Source organism: Stenella coeruleoalba, assembly GCF_951394435.1.
Source record: "Stenella coeruleoalba genome assembly, chromosome: 9".
Lineage (NCBI taxonomy): Eukaryota > Metazoa > Chordata > Mammalia > Artiodactyla > Delphinidae > Stenella > Stenella coeruleoalba.
The window spans coordinates 89,808,218-89,824,847 of record NC_137155.1 but is presented as its reverse complement, the minus strand read 5'-3'; positions in this window follow the sequence as shown (position 1 = coordinate 89,824,847).

Sequence of the window (16,630 nt, the reverse complement as noted above, 5' to 3'; positions counted from 1 at the left end):
TAAGAGTGCAATAGCATTATGTCTAAAAGAAAGTCCATGCCTTAATTTAAAAATACTTTATTGCTAGAAAATGCTAACCATCATCTGAGCCTTCGGTGAATCATAGTAGTAATATAACTTCAAAGATCACTGATGACATATCACCATGACAAATATAATAATACTGAAAAAGTTTGAAATATGAGAATTTCTAAAATGTGACACAGAGACACCAAGTGAGCAAATGCTGTTGGAAAAATAGCACTGAGAGTCTGACTCCACAAGCCTTCAATTTGTGAAAAACGCCATATCTGTGAAGCACAATAAAATAAAGTATGCCTGTATGTGAAACAGATTTGTCTTCAAACAGCAATATTAGGACCCATAAATAGAGTTGGAAAACAGGAAATGTTTAGCTCAGCTTAAGGGATCACAGACAAATCAAGTGGTTCTATAATGGGATTTGGCCCCAGAGATATACTCCTATCGTAGAGTTATTGGGTTGGCCAAAAAGTTCATTCGGGCTTTTCTGTAAGACGGAAAAACCCGGATGAACTTTTTGGCCACCTTAGGGCAGAGATCCTGGAGACAGACAGTCAGGGTTCAAAATCCTGACTCTGCAGTGCACTACTTTAGTGTCTCAGGCAAGTCTCTTAGCCTCTGCTTCAGTTCCTTCATGTGCAAAATGGGGATAAAAATACTACCTACCTTACAGGTTATTGTGAATATAGAGTGAGTTAACAGAAGTAATATGTTAATAATTGACATAGTATACACCACGTAAGAGTTAGTTATAATTATTATTATTGTGTATACAAGGTTTCTAGACAGAGATTCCTCATAGAGTAGAAATATACCTGTAATTTTAAACTTTCTATGAATTGCCACTGCTGCAACAAAACATTCCTTAATAGCCCTACCCACCCCCAAGCTCTCCCGTCTGGAAACTACTGTAACACCATTGGTTTACGTTGCAAGAGCATTGGGGAACTATGTTACTTTATCAGGTACCAACATTCACTTCACGGGAACTGCCCAGATTGTGGTGCCCAGGAGAAACCAAGCTTCCAGATCAATGGTTCTCATACCTGACTATATGTTAGATTTGCCTAGGAAGTTTTTCTCAAAGTATTGATGCCTGGGCTTCATTCCAAGAGAGTCTTGAGTAATTTGGTCTGAGGTGAAGTTCAGCCATCAGTATTTCTTACATGCTTCCACTGAGATACTCACATTTTGAAATTTGTAAACATTCCTGTCCACCTTAATGGCTATCTACATGCAAAAGAATAGGCAGGTAGGGAGGAGGAAAGAATCTGTGGGGTTTTCTTGTTTTCTTTTCTTTTTTTTTTTTTTTTTGGCATAGAAAAATGTAAGTGGCCAAGACAAGCACGAGGAAATGAAAATAGGTACATGAAATTGTGGGTGGAACAGAAAATGAAAGAAATCACTAAATTACTTAGGGCTACCAAGAATTCCTCAAAATCCATGTAACATTTCCCCATCATTTTCTCAAGCTCTAGGTTAGATGAATGGGTTTGGGGAATATGATGACTTGAGTACAGATTTCAGACTCCCTAATCTTTCTGCTTTTTGCGTGGTAAAGCTGCTAAAGTAACTGGGGCCAAACATTGGAACTTGGTAGACAGTCCATATAGGACCATCCCCCAAATTAGGAAGCTGGTAGACAGCTCAGATAACTATACCAGACAGGATGGTCCCTACACCAGAAAGCTGCAAAGGAGGCCTGTCGTCTGCTTAGCTGCCTTGGGTAACCAACTGGCTGAGCCAGTGGACCATTTTGGAGCTGGCTGGGAGAGAGGCTGCCTGTTCCTACTTACTCTGGCAGAGTCCCTCTGCACCAGAGGGGTTCTCGTGGTACTCCCTTCTTGACCAGCCTTTTTGCTGCAGGCCTCCTGGAGGGAGAAATGATACCCTCCTTACCTTTCACTTCTTGACTACTTCTACCTAAGAGGCCCAACAGCCTGACTACACTGGTGTTAAGGACACCACAGGCTGGCTGGCACAAGTAGGCAAAGAAACATCACCAGCCATTTATCACTAGCCATTGAAGGAGATAGAGATGTTTGAGAAGGTGACTTCAGGCTGAATCATCAGATTAGGTTCTTTGTATGGAAGAACTGAAGACAATGTTAATAAAAAATATAATGAGGGCTATTAAGGTTATTTGCTTAAAGAACAAATTAGAGGTTTTGGAATCAAAAGAAATTCTGAATTTAAAAATTTATTAGAGGGACACAGAAAGTTTGTTTTCTTTAGCTTTGTCCCCTGACAGCCATACCAACATTCCCACAAGATAGTAGGTGAGTTAGCCATTAGCTTCATCCTTTTCAAACTCATAAAACATGTCCAATTCATTTCATTTCCCCCATTTTTTTTAGTAGTCTTCATTACTTGCTTCTGAACTCTCTTAAATCTCACCATATCTTCTCTTAGAGTAACGTCAATTTAACCAGCACGGTGGAGCTAGTGTGTTCAGTGTGATTACACATCCCTACGGGAGGGAAGAAGTGTCCACCTCATCACCTGCCAGAGTAACACTCAAAGCAAATCACAAAGTCCTTTTGGGCTGTAGGGAACAAATGCATCTCCTTTTGTATGAGTTACAACTTTCTGCATAATGTGTTTTCTCCTCTTCCTTCCTACTTCCTCCCATCTCAAAGAACTCTTCCAGAGTGGTTTTAATAGTAGTGTTTCTGTTGTTGTTATTTAATGCTTATTGAGTAATGGAACAGGAAACACATCAATGAGCTCTTGACTACCAGACACAGTTACCCATTAGCTTTGATGAAGTGATGTTTTGGAAAACGTTCAACATTCAGATTGGCAAATTCGCATGAAATTACTTTCGGAGACAGAAAAACATCAAAAGAGCCATATCTATTCCTGAGAGAAGGGGAACACATGCGTATGTTTAAGATGGTCTGCGGTTATACCCTTTGAAAGTGTTCTTGTTGCCATTCCTCTTTCTTCCCTGAGGCTGATCACCATCTGGAAGGGAAGGAAGGAAGGGAAAGATAGAGAAAGAGAGAGACGGGAGAGAAAAATGAAACAATTCAGTAGTAAGGGCATTATTCGGGCTGCTCTAGGACAGCAAAATATAGGATAAGGTGGCAGCCTACCTCAACTCTCCCGTTTCCCCCTCATTCATAGTTATTATATTGTTGGAGTGAGAAAGAATCTTAGAGAATTTCTATTTCAACTCTTTCATTTTGTAAATAAGATAACTAAATATTAGAGGAGTTAGGTGACTTGCCTGAGGTCACACAACTACTTGTGATAAAGATAGAGCAAGCAGGGCTCTGGCTTTCTCACCCAGCATCCTTTCCACTACAAAGTCCTTCTGCAAAGGACTTTGACAATAGAAGGTTTGGTATAGGTTTTCATAGTTGTCATTCTTGTCCAGTTCCCATTTTCCAACTGAAAGGAAGCCAACAAGTTTGAATGCTCAGGTGGTATGGTCTGAATGCAGGCGGTCAATGGAACGCTATCCATGGTGAGCCAGAGGAACTTCTCTTCATGTCTCAAAATGGCCTACACATGGACTGAATGCATTTCCTGGTCCCAGTAATACTATCTTCTTTAACTCAATAAATTGGTACCTATTGTAAACCTTAAACTTAGGCAATGTTTTATGTCAATTGTATCTCAATAAAACTGGAAAAAATAAATTGACTGGTACAGACTCCAAAGGAGTAAACATTCAGGAAACCTTAATCAATCAGTTCAGCAGCCTCTGACGCAATAGCTGGTCAATTATAATTTGTGGCAATGGGCATAGTTTTATTGGGTTCTATAGGAGAAGCCATAGAACCATTGAACTTATTGCCTTTAAGTTGCTGTCACTTTAAGTTGGTGGAGATACATAGGAGACAATGAAATACTTTAAGTATTAAGTAGATGCTAAGGGAAGTGTACTATAATGTTCCTCAGCTGATTCCAAGAAACTAAATCTTCTGTCATTTATCTTCAAAGTTAATTATTTTGTTTTAATTTATATGGTTGTCTAAAAAATTAGTGTATGTCAATTCTGCGTGACTTGGATTACCTCTCATTACTAAATGACCTGTAATTTCAGGAGCCCCATTTACACCGATGACCAAGTAGCACTGTTTTGTGACTGTGGGCTAATGAGTAAAGAATAGAGGTGGAATTATTATGTATATGATGCCTTTGTGCTAAGTAAGGCCAAGTGGCATCAGAATGGGCTGTATGAGCAAAGGCTTAATAGTAATTTCAGTGTAGAAATATGACCAGAGAGCTGAGTAGTCACAAAGCACCCATCTCAGGAGCCTGCTCTGGAGCAAACACGACCATATTCCTGTTGAAAGTGGTGATTCAGTTTGAGAAAAACAGTGCTATTCATCACACATAAATATTGTGATTTTGAATATCTGGGTTGTGTGCTTTTGTATTGAAATTTTTGGGGGGTCTTTATAACTAATATAAAGACTTTTGCCTTGTTTTGCCAAACATAATTAAAATTATAATAGAAAGAATTTAAATGAATCTGCGGGAGTCTATAAGAATCTTTTTTCCTTTAAGAGAGTTCAGTATATGAGGGAAGACTGAGAAACAGTAGTATAAACTATGAGTCAAATAGGAGTTCAAAGAAATGTAACACGAGCTGCTTTCACACCCCTTGGATAGCAGTGCTGGACAAGGAAGGTTACCTTACCGCAATCCAATTAAAGACCTGACTCGCTTGAAAGAAAAGGGGAAATGCCCATGTTCTCACGTGCAGCTCCCTAATGGTGGATTGGCCTGGATGAGTATTGCTGACTGTGCTTGGCTCGCCCAAGGGACTGTGAATAATAACAAAACCAGACCTCTGAGCATTCTGTTTTTGCTGCAAGCAAACTCTCGTCCTAAGAGCATGAGCATTTGTCCTCAGGGAACTTTTCTCATTCCAATCAGCACCATCTGAGGGAGGCAGTCGGAAAATGGAAAGCTCTTTGGCAAGTAATTCCACCCTGTAATTCTTCATTATCTTTGATGAATGAAGAGGAAAGAGCAAGCTCCAACATCCTGAAATCTGGAACAGGGATGGCATCTTAGTGGAGAAGCTCCATCAAGAAGTTATTTCTTCCCTTGCTTTGCAGTTGCCCCTGCCTGACTCCTACTCATTTGAACTCATCTTCTTAGGAGAATGTATGTTCCTTGCTCAAGGTCTGAGACGTAAAGTCAAAGACAGATTTAATAATTTGTGGTCTCAGCATAAATCTATTTTAATTTTTTATTTTAATTTATTTTTTTTCCCTCAAACATGGTTTTTAACCCCTTGTTTCAGAGGATTTCCACAAGCAGTTTTTAAAAAATTTTTTATTGTGGTAAAAAAGAATAACATAAAATTTACCATCTTAATCATTCATATGTTTCAGTAGTGTTAAGTATATTTACATTGCTGTGCAGTGAATCTCCAGAACTTTTTCATCTTGCAAAACTAAAACTCTGTATTCATTAACATTCAGATAACTCCTCATTTCCCCCTCCTCCTGGCCCCTGGCAACCACCATTCTATTTTCTGTTTCTGTGAATTTGACTATTCTGGGTATCTCGAGTAAGTGGAATCATACAGTATTTGTCTTTTAGTGACTGCCTTATTTCATTTAACATAATGGCCTTAAGGTTCATTTATGTTGTAGCATATATCAGGATTTCCTTCCTTTTTAAGGATGAATAATATTCCATTGTATGTATAGACCATATTTTGTTTTTCTATTCATCCACTTGGGTTACTTTCATCTCTTGGCTATTGTGAATAGTGCTGCTATGAATGTGGGTGTGTAAATATCTCTTTGAGATCCTGCTTTCAATTCTTTTTGGATATATACCCAGCAGTGGAATTGCTGGGTCATATTATAATTTTATCTTTAATTTTTTGAGGAATTGCTGCAGTATTTTCCATAGTGACTATACTATTTCACTTTCCCGCCAACAGTGGACAAGGGTTCTAATGTTTCCATATTCTTACCAACAGCTTGTAATTTTCTGGGTTTAAAAAAATTTTTTTAATAGTAGCCATTCTAATGCATATGAGATGAAATCTCATTGTGGTTTTGATTTGCATTCCTCTAATGATTAGTGATAGTGAGCATCTTTTTATATGCTAGTTGGCCATTTGTATATCATCTTTGGAGAAATGTTCATTTAGGTCCTTTGCCCATTTTTTAATCAAGTTATTTGTTGTTTTGTTGTTGAGTTGTATAAGTTCTTTATATATGCTGGATATTAGCCCCTTATCAGATATATGATTTGCAAATATTTTCTCTTATTCTATAGGTTGCCTTTTCACTTTGCTGATTCTGTCCTTTGATATACAGAAGTTTTAAATTTTGATATAGTCCAATTTGTTTATTTTTACTTTGTTACCTGTGCTTTTGGTGTCATATCTAGGGCATATTTGCCAAATCCAAAGGTATGAAACTTTTCCCCTGTGTTTCTTTCTACGAGTTTTATAGTTTTAGGTCTTTCTTACATTTTTGGTCTTTGAACCATTTTTAGTTAATTTTTCTATAAGTGTAAGTATTATGGATTGAATGTTTGTGTCCTCCCAAAATTCATATATTGAAACCCTAACCACCAGTGTAGAAGGTGGGGCCTTTGGGAGGTAATTAGTTTTATATGAGGTCATGAGGGTGGAACCTCCATGATGAGATTAGTGTTCTTATAAGAAGAGGAAGAGACATCAGAGCTCCCTCTCTCTGCCATGTAAGAATACAGGCAGAAGGGGGATGTTTACAAACCAGGAAGAGGGCTGTCACCAAGAACCGAATTGCTGATACCTTGATCTTGGACTTCCCAGCCTCTAGAACTGTTAGAAATAAATGTCTGTTATTTAATCCACCAAGCCTATGCTATTTTGTTACAACAACTAGGGCTGACTAAGCAAGTTCAAATTCATTCTTTTGCATGTGGATAGACAGTTTTTCCAATGACCTTTGTTGAAGAGATTATCCTTTATCCATTGAATGATATTAGCAGCCTTGTTGAAAATCATTTGCTCATATATGTGAAGGTCTACTTCTGAGCATTTTTTTCTGTTCCACTGTGTTATATGTCTGCCTTTATGCCAGTACTATACTCTTTTGGTTACTATAGCTTTGTAAGGAACTTGAAATCAGGAAGTGTGAGACCTCCAACTTTGTTTTCTTTTGCAAACTTGTCTTGGCTATTCAGGGTTCTTTGAAATTCCACAGTACATTTTAACGTAAATTTTTCTATTTCTGAAAAAAGTGTCCCTGGAATTTTGATAGGGATTGCATTAAATCTGTAGATTGCTTTTGGTAGTATTGACATCTTAACAATATTAAGTCTTCCAATTTGTGAACACAAGATGTCTTTCCATTTATTTGTGTCTTCTTTAATTTCCTTCAACAACATTGTGTAGTTTTCAGTGTATAAGTCTTTCGCCTCCTTGGTTAAATTTATTCCTAAGTATTTTATGCTTTTTGATGCTATTGTAAATAAAATTGTTTTCTTTTATTTTCTGATTGTTCATTGCTGGTGTGTAGAAATGCAACTGATTTTTGCATGTTGAATTTTTATCCTGAAACTTTGCTGAATTGATTGATTCATTCTAACAATTTTTTTTTGTATGTGGAATCTTTTGGATTTTCTACACATAAGATCATGTTGTATGCAAACAGAGATAATTTGACTTCTTCCTTTTCAATTTGGACACCTTTTACTTCTTTTTCTTGCCTAACTGCTCTGGCTGGAATTTCCAGTGCCATGTGGAATACAAGTGGCAAAAGCAGGCATCCTTGTCTTTTTCCTGATTGTAAAGAAAAAAACTTTTAGTCTTTTGTCACTGAGTATTATGTTAGCTTTGGTTTTTTGTTTGTTTATTTGTTTTAATATGTGAGCTTTGTCATGTTGAGGTTTCCTTCTATCTCTAGTTTCTTGAGTGTTTTTTTTAAATCACCAAAAGGTGTTCAATTTTATAAGATACCTTTTCTATGCCAATTGAGGTAATCACATTTTCCCCTTTCATACTGTTCATGTGATGTATTACATTGATTTTCATACGTTGAACCATCCTTACATTCCAGGAATAAATCCCACTTGGTCATGGAGTATAATTCTTTTAATGTGTTGCTGAATTCTGTTTCCTAGTATTTTGTTGAGGATTTTTGCATCAATATTCATCAGGGATATTGGCCTATAACTTTCTTATAGTATCTTTGTCTGACTTTGACTCAGGGTAATGCTGGCCCTATAGAATGAATTTGGAAGGGTACTCTCCTCTTCAATTTTTTGGAAGTATTTGAGGAGAATTGGTATTAATTCTTCTTTAAATGTTTGATAGAATTCACCAGTGAAGCCCTCTGGTCCTGGTCTTTTCTTTGCTGAGAGTATTTTGATTACCAATGCATCTCATTACTAGTTATAGGTCTGGTCTGTTCAGATTTTCTATTTCTTCATAATTCAGTCTTGGTAAATATAACAAGTATTCTTGATTTAACCTCTCCCTTGCATAACTTATGTCTGATTAGCAGGAATTTGATATACTAGATATGGAAGTCTTGAGCAACAATTTATGACATATAGATAAGACCATGTTAAATTCCATTAGGTTCTTTGTGTTATGAGAATTTGCCTAAAATTTCTAGAACTATTTGTTTGTTTCAGCTTTGATTCTACCATTTCCCTCAATATCTATAATTAATTTGTTAAATACTTTTGGTTCTATCTCAGTAATATCTCTCAGATATTTATTCCTCTTTCTAGACCACTGCCACTGCCTTAGTTCAAGCCTTTAGTATTTCTTGCACAAACTGTTTCGATAACCTCATAACTTGTCTTTCTGCCTCTTCCTGTTCAGTTTTGTCCTTCACACCTCTATAGATTTCTAAAACAAATCTAAATATACTATTTTTCCTACCTAGGAATAATCTGCACTTTTTATTTGCTTATTCCACAAAGTTCAAAATCCTCAGAGAATAGAAGGATTTCTCAAAGTGTCTGTAACTTACCCCCCAGCCTCATCTACCTCCACTTCTCCCTTCCTCCTCCATTCCAAGTCTATGCCATATCAAAGTATTTGGCATTTTTCAGCACACCTGGTTCTTTTTATTATTCTGCACTTTTGCAATGTACTATTTCTGGACGGTGAAATTCCACTCAAATCTTCAGAAGTAAGGCAAAAGTCTCTTCTTCCCTGGGCTCCTCAGACATCATCTGTTAGGTCCTCCAAGATCATACTCCAAGACATTTGGAATCTAGTAGAACATAAAGCACTTATGTCAATATTGCTTATAATCATTATCCTGTTGTTCACCCCACAAAACTCTGATCCTCACAGAGTAGCATATTATCCCCAACTTATCTTTGAAAACAGTACCTAGCACACTGTCCGGTATAGCAGTACAGAGTGACTACTTAATAGATGCTTATTTAATGAATAAATGTTTATTGTGGGGAATGAATAACATTAAAGAAGACCTGAACACTATCCTTGTTCTCCACTGACTAGCTATGTGAACTTTGGTGAGTCACTTAACTTCTCTAGGTGTTTCTTCATTTCTGAAATGAAAGGTGGGGACAGACAATCTCCTAAATTCCTCCCAGCTCTGACATCGTATTATTGCCATTTTTAGTTGTGCAAAAGACAATCTTAATCATTAAGATAATTTTGTTGTCCATGACATGCAAGGGAAATGAAAACAAAATTTGTTTAAGTCATTTGACTCTACATTTCATGTTCATTCTTGAGAGTAACCATTCTAATCTTAATGAACTTTCCTAATATTACAAAAATTCATCTGTTTTCTGAGTTAAACTGTTTTATGACATTTATTTAAATTAAATATCTATTTAAATTTACAGTGATTCTAAACCAAAAGTTTATGATACCTCTGTCCCTGGTAGGAATACAAAAAGATATTTTTGAAAGAACATGGTATTTAATAAAATAATATTTATCATCTAAAATGTCTTATAATTATAAGTATAAAATTATAACAGTATAAATAATTTTGAAAAAATTGAGTCATCTCAAAACCAATTATTTTTCTACTTGTGCATTCCTTTTCTGCCTTATCTACCCAAATTTTATATAGTTTCAATAATGTTGTTATTCAACTTCATATCGCAGTGTTTTCATTTAGTACATCATCAGCAATTTGTATGACAAATTTGCATGGATCCATAACTATTATTTGGGGGATCTGCATAATAGTCCTTCAATGGACATTGAAAATTTTATTTTCCTATTGTTTATCTGTTAGATCACTTCCTCATCATTATAAATCATTCTACAACAAATATTTTCCTTTCCTTACTTCTTCTTACTTGGGATTTTTACTTAAGATACATTTTAGAATTGGAATGATTTGATTAAAGAGTAATATTATTAACTTCATAGTTAACTTTGGAAATTATTCACAAAATACAATTGGGGAAGGGGCTCTCACTGAACTACCCTGTTTGATTTAGGTTATTATGAATATTTCAACCAATATATTGATTTTTTTCCTGAATTCATTTGTGCCAACTGAAAGTTAGAAATGCATTTAGCTGCAAGCAAATAAAAAATCCAGTCAACAGTGGCTTAAACAGATAAGAGTTTAATTTTCTTTTATAATAAAAAGTCTAGTAATAGATGAACTGTCTTGGGCTAGCAACTCCTCAAGGAAGTCATTAGGGACCAATGCGCGTTACAACTGACTTTTCCATTCTTAGTAAATGATTTGCATCTTCATGGTTGTAAAATGGCTATTATACATCTAGGCACTGAATTGAAGAAGGAAGATGGGCAAAGGACTGAAAGGGCAAATTATCTTTCTGTACTAGTAAAACATTCTCCCAGAAACCTCATCTGGTTATTTTGGATTTAATCTCATTGTTCAGAACCAGGTCACATAGTCACACTTCACTGCAGGGCAGTTTGGGAAGGAGTATTTTATTTGTATATCTCTGTAGTCTAGGAAGATGAGGGAGAAAGGGGACATGAAAGATTTTGAATAAAAAGGCTTTGGGGTCTGCCACATGGCTTTCATCACTTTCACTAAAAAAGAAAGGAAATGGTTTTCATTTATTACAATTAAATAGTAAACCCTTTCAGGAAATTTACTGAATTGTATCCATCTTTGAATCCTCAGCATTAGCATACTGCTTCCATAGGAGAGGCTGAAGAAGTGTTCGTATATGTTGAAAAAGGAAGGATATGATTTTTGGAAATTAGGGTGGGTTAATTAAAAAGTCACATTAGATTAGCCTCATTTTCTCTGATAGGGTTTCTTGTCTGATACTTTGGGGAAATGTAATAGAAATAGAGTATTGCCCATAGTCCCTCAATTGAAATTTGTCCACAAATAGAGAAATGCAGATAAAAGTTCAGCTCAATGTTTTAATTTGGATTTTAATAACTATTCACAAAAGTTATTGATTAATAGACCACTAGAATGTTTAGCACCAAAAGAGCAGAAAGAGAGAGGTCTTTAGTTTTCCCCTGATGAATTGCTAGTGCCTAGAACAGTATATATCACTGTTTAGTGGTTGCCTGTAAAACCAATGACTATCAGCCTGGATCGAGGTTTCTAGGGGTACACCATTCATTCTGTTTCTGACCTTATCCTTTTTCAGGAAGTTTACGGCAACGTCACAGTATATTGCAGATCAGATCTGCTCTTGATAGAGAATCAGGAGGGATTGTGAATGCAATGAATGACATACTTCAGATCCCCAAGACTCTTGGATGGGTGAATGATGGTCAGAACACAGCAAGGGGAAATTTAATGAAAATAAATGTTAATTCCTTCAATTTGGCCCCCAAGCCAGCTGCTCGAGCACAAGAACATTGTAAATTATGTTATTTCTTCTGGGTGCACAAACAGAGTAAGGAATAATAACGAAAACTGAGAAGAAATTTATGACATACCCTGTTGAAAATGACATACCCTGCTGAAAATAACTGACTTGTCTTAGAAAGTAGTGACTCCCCATAACTGCAGTTGTTCAAGGCTGAAAAGGATCATGTGAAGTGATGCTGTGGGAGTACTGTGCGTGGATGGGAGGCTGGATTGGATGAGTTTAAGACCCCTTTCATCCTGGAGAAATAATAGCTCTATTTTAATTTAAATCTAGCTTAGAGACTGCCCATGCTAATAAGTTCCTATTAATTCCTATCAATAGAACATAAAAGATTGTTCTCCATTCTATTTCAACAGGTATCCATACTTTGTATGGCAGCTTCATATTTTGTATGCAACGGTGTAAGCCTGGGAATCTTGGGTTTTTTAACACACAGTCCTCGTACAGATCTCTCCTTTCCTTATTGCCTAGTAAATTTACAATCCCAGCACCTTCCTGACTGGCCCTCTGATTCTCTTTCTAGGCCCATGAATGTTAGATAACATTTATTCATTCATTCAATAAACATTTTTAATGTACCTACTATATGTCTTGTAGTTTTGTTGAAGACATTAGCTAAGATAGAGCTCACGTTCTAAGAGGAGAAAACAAAGAAGTAAATAGTACAATTTAGACAGTGGGAAGTGCTATGAATTTAAGAAAAAAACACACAGTTTTGTGTCAGCTATGGCTAAGAGGGGCATTTTAGGGAGTGTCAGGGAGGCTTCTTTGAAAATGTGACATGAGAGGTAAGACCTGAACGATGAGAAGAAGCAGAGTGTCCAGGACCCAGTTTATGTGTGTCTCCAGACTGATTGGCCCCTCCTGTCCCCCCAACCTATTGTTTCTTTTCTGCTTAATGGAAAGCCTCCACCATTGACATTGACGTTGCCTGATATCCTACCTCTTCCAGCTGTCTCAGCCTCCCCCAAGAAGGGCTGGACTCAGGGAGTGGCAGGAAGCTCAACAACTCGATGCTCAGACTCAACCGGTCTCTAGTTTTAGAGTTTCCTCCCATCACTTCCAGAAAGGACTAAGAACTCCAGCTGTGTGGCAGGATGCTGGGTTCCCCAGGAACATAACCTGGAAGGGAGAGTGAGTCAATTCCCTAAGGGACAAACTTCAACCAATGAGAGACAGGAGTCAGGAGACAGAAAGAAACTGGCAGAGAAATGCCCCTTCTTCTTGCAGACAGAATGTTCCCAGATACAGTGATGATGTAAGTTCTGTCTGGACGAAGTTCTGGTGACCAAGCAACCAGGTATGTTTATTTGTGAGGATGCAGCCATCTCATACTCACCCTCTTTTTCTGCCTTACTTCTCTTTTCCCTTCATAATGTCCTGGGACTACAATTCTCCGTAAAGCCTTGGCTTGTACGCTTTGCCTAAGAATGTGTTTTCTAGGGAACCCGTGCAAAAACAAACATCATGTAAAAATATTGGGGTAGAGCCATGGTTTCTGAACGCCATGGAGGAGCTCAGGTCTCTGCAGTGAATTCACAGGGGCATTGAAGGATATTTAAAAATTTCAGGGCAAACAGTGATACTCAACCTCTGTTAGACACCATGCAAACTACTGTAGCTAGTTGACAATTTCCACACCGGATCATGCTACATTATTTTCACTGACATTATTATCTAGGCAGAGCTGGGGGTTCAGTGGTTGCTCTGATAAAAAGCAAAGTGGTATCTATTATGATTCCAAGGTTTGAGAAGTTGTATCATGCCCATTACTATCTCATTAGTAAATAATTGGGGCTATTTAAGGATGAAATACAAACATTACCTTTTTCCTTTCAATGTATATGTATCAATTTTTTAAACAGCAAAGAATGTCGTCGAGGCATAAAATGGTTATTCAATCGTTAGCACTTAACTACCTAATAAACCTAAATGTTCGGTTCTTCTTTTGGTCTAGAGGTTCCAGGAAAAATAATTACTGAGATGATAAGTGTTCTGTAAACTGAGAAAGTTTGGGAATCTTTGAGGTAGAGCATTCCAGGCAGCAAAAGTAGAAAGTATAAAGGTGGTAGGCAGGAATAAGCTTACACACGTCAGCTCCAACCTGGAAACTTCCTTTAATTTTTTCCTTTACTGACAATATTTTCCAAAGCTCTATTAACCTTAGATTGGTCTTTAAATAACTTAGACCCTAAATGGTATGTGTCTGTGTGTGTGTATGTGGTATATGTGTGTTTTGTGTGGTTTATGTGTGTGACTTGCTTTCTAAAATAATAAATGATTCTGTATTATTTCCTGAAAATTCTTAATCACTACATACATTTTTAAAATGTTAGACATGATGTTCTCTTTATTACTTGTCTTGCTGGCTAATCTAAACTCTAAAAAAAATTGTTTTTCTTTCTTTAAAATTTCCTGCTTGAGGCTGTTTTGATCAGGCCTAGAATTTGGGAGACTCAAGTTTGGTATGTAAGACTGCGCTGATACCTATGTTAGAATAAACAGTAATTAATAATAGGAAGATAAGGTAAGGAGCCCACTAGTGGGGCATGGCTTTGGACCCGGTGATGGAGAGTTTTTCCAGGGGAGGTCTGAGATGAGAAGCAGCGTATTTCAGTATACCCAGAGAAGCTCATTTTCTTGTGTATGTACTTACGTTCCTCCAAATCATACATGATATATTTTTAAACCTGAACGTCCATTTCTTTTCCTGTGATTGGAGTGGTTTTGACCTATGCCCAAGGATTCCACTTTTTAGAGTCAACGTAACTAAGAAGTTGAATGAATAATTACAAGGTTGCTTAGTGACCACTGAAAAACAAGAAGGAAAATAAATTGTCTAAAAGGATAACTGATATTTTAAGTAACTTCTCAGAAGGCCACCCCACAACAAGAATTCATTTGTCTTATGCTGGAACTATTTGGGCTTCTCTGGTGTAAGTTTCTTTCTTTCTCTCTGTCTTAAAATCGAGTGCATGTTCAGTGATCTTTTTTTTTAACCTTATTTTCCTTTGTGTAGCGGCGCATTTTTGTTGATAGACTTTTTTTTTTAACATCTTTATTGGAGTATAATTGCTTTACAATGGTGTGTTAGTTTCTGCTTTATGACAAAGTGAATCAGCTATACATATACATATATCCCCATATCTCCTCCCTCTTGCATCTCCCTCCCACCCTCCCTATCCCACCCCTCTAGGTGGTAATAAAGCACTGAGCTCATCTCCCTGTGCTATGCGGCTGCTTCCCACTAGCTATCTATTTTACATTTGGTATTTATATATGTCAATGCCACTCTCTCACTTCATCCCAGCTTACCCTTCCCCCTCCCCGTGTCCTCAAGTCCATTCTCTACTTCTGCGTCTTTATTCCTGTCCTGCCCCTAGGTTCTTCATAACCTTTTTTTTTAGACTCCATATATATGTGTTAGCATATGGTATTTGTTTTTCTCTTTCTGACTTACTTTACTCTGTGTGACAGATTCTAGGTCCATCCACCTCACTACAAATAACTCAATTTTGTTTCCTTTTCTGGCTGAGTAATATTCCATTGTATGTATGTGCCACATCTTCTTTATCCATTCATCTGTTGATGGACACTTAGGTTGCTTCCATGTCCTGGCTATTGTAAATAGTGCTGCAATGAACATTGTGGTACATGACTCTTTTTGAATTATGGTTTTCTCAGGGTGTATGCCCAGTAGTGGGATTGCTGGGTCATATGGTAGTTCTATTTGTAGTTTTTTAAGGAACCTCCATACTGTTCTCCATAGTGGCTGTGTTCATACACTCTTTAAACATGCAAATACACACCTGATTGGTCCATCTGGCTTTCCTGTTAGCCTGGAAGACATTCTGTCTCCTGTTGGTATATATTTATTTAATCAGGAAAAACTCAAGATTCTAGCTAAGGCCACTCAACTCTGACTGATTATCACTGTTTTCTTATGTATCTTTCCTGAAATATTATGTTTGTAGCTATCCTCTCTTTTTCTGTAAATGGTAGCATACTAAGTACAATGAACCCGGTGTTTTTTTAAGTTATATTTTTGAGATGGTTTTATATCAATACCTTATCAGTTTGCCTTATTCCTCTTAATGACTGCAGAGAATTCCATTATTCAGGTGAATGATAATTTAAGTAATTAGTCCTATATTAACAAACATTTGCATTGTTTTTAGTCTTAAATTTTTAGTGTACACTTTCAAGGATATCAGAGAACAGATTCCTAGAAGCATAATTGCTAAGTCAGTTAGGTTGGCATTTCAAATATTGGTGGATCTCTCCAAATTTCCCATCAGAGACTATACCAAACTCTACCAACAATTTGAGAAAGTGTTGGTTTTCCTGCCTCCTCAGCCAATACCATCTATTTTCAAATTGTTTATTCTAAAAAATGGCATCATATTATAGTTTAAAATTGAATTTATTTTAATTTTTAATTTAATTTTTTATTGAAGTATAGTTGATTTACAATGTTGTACCAATCTCTGCTGTACAGCAAAGTGACTCAGTTATACACGTATAGACATTCTTTTTTAAAATATTTTTTTCCATTATGGTTTATCACCAGATATTGAATATAGTCCTCTGTGCTAAACAGTAGGACCTTGTTGTTTATCCATCCTATATATAATAGCTTGCATCTGCTAATCCCACATTCCCAGTCCTTCCCTCCCCCATCTCCCTCCCCCTGGCAACCACAAATCTGTTCTCTATGTCTGTGAGTCTGTTTCTGTTTTGTAGATAGGTTCACTTGTGCCATATTTTAGATTCCGCATATAAGTGGTATCACATGGTATTTGTCTTTCTCTTTCTG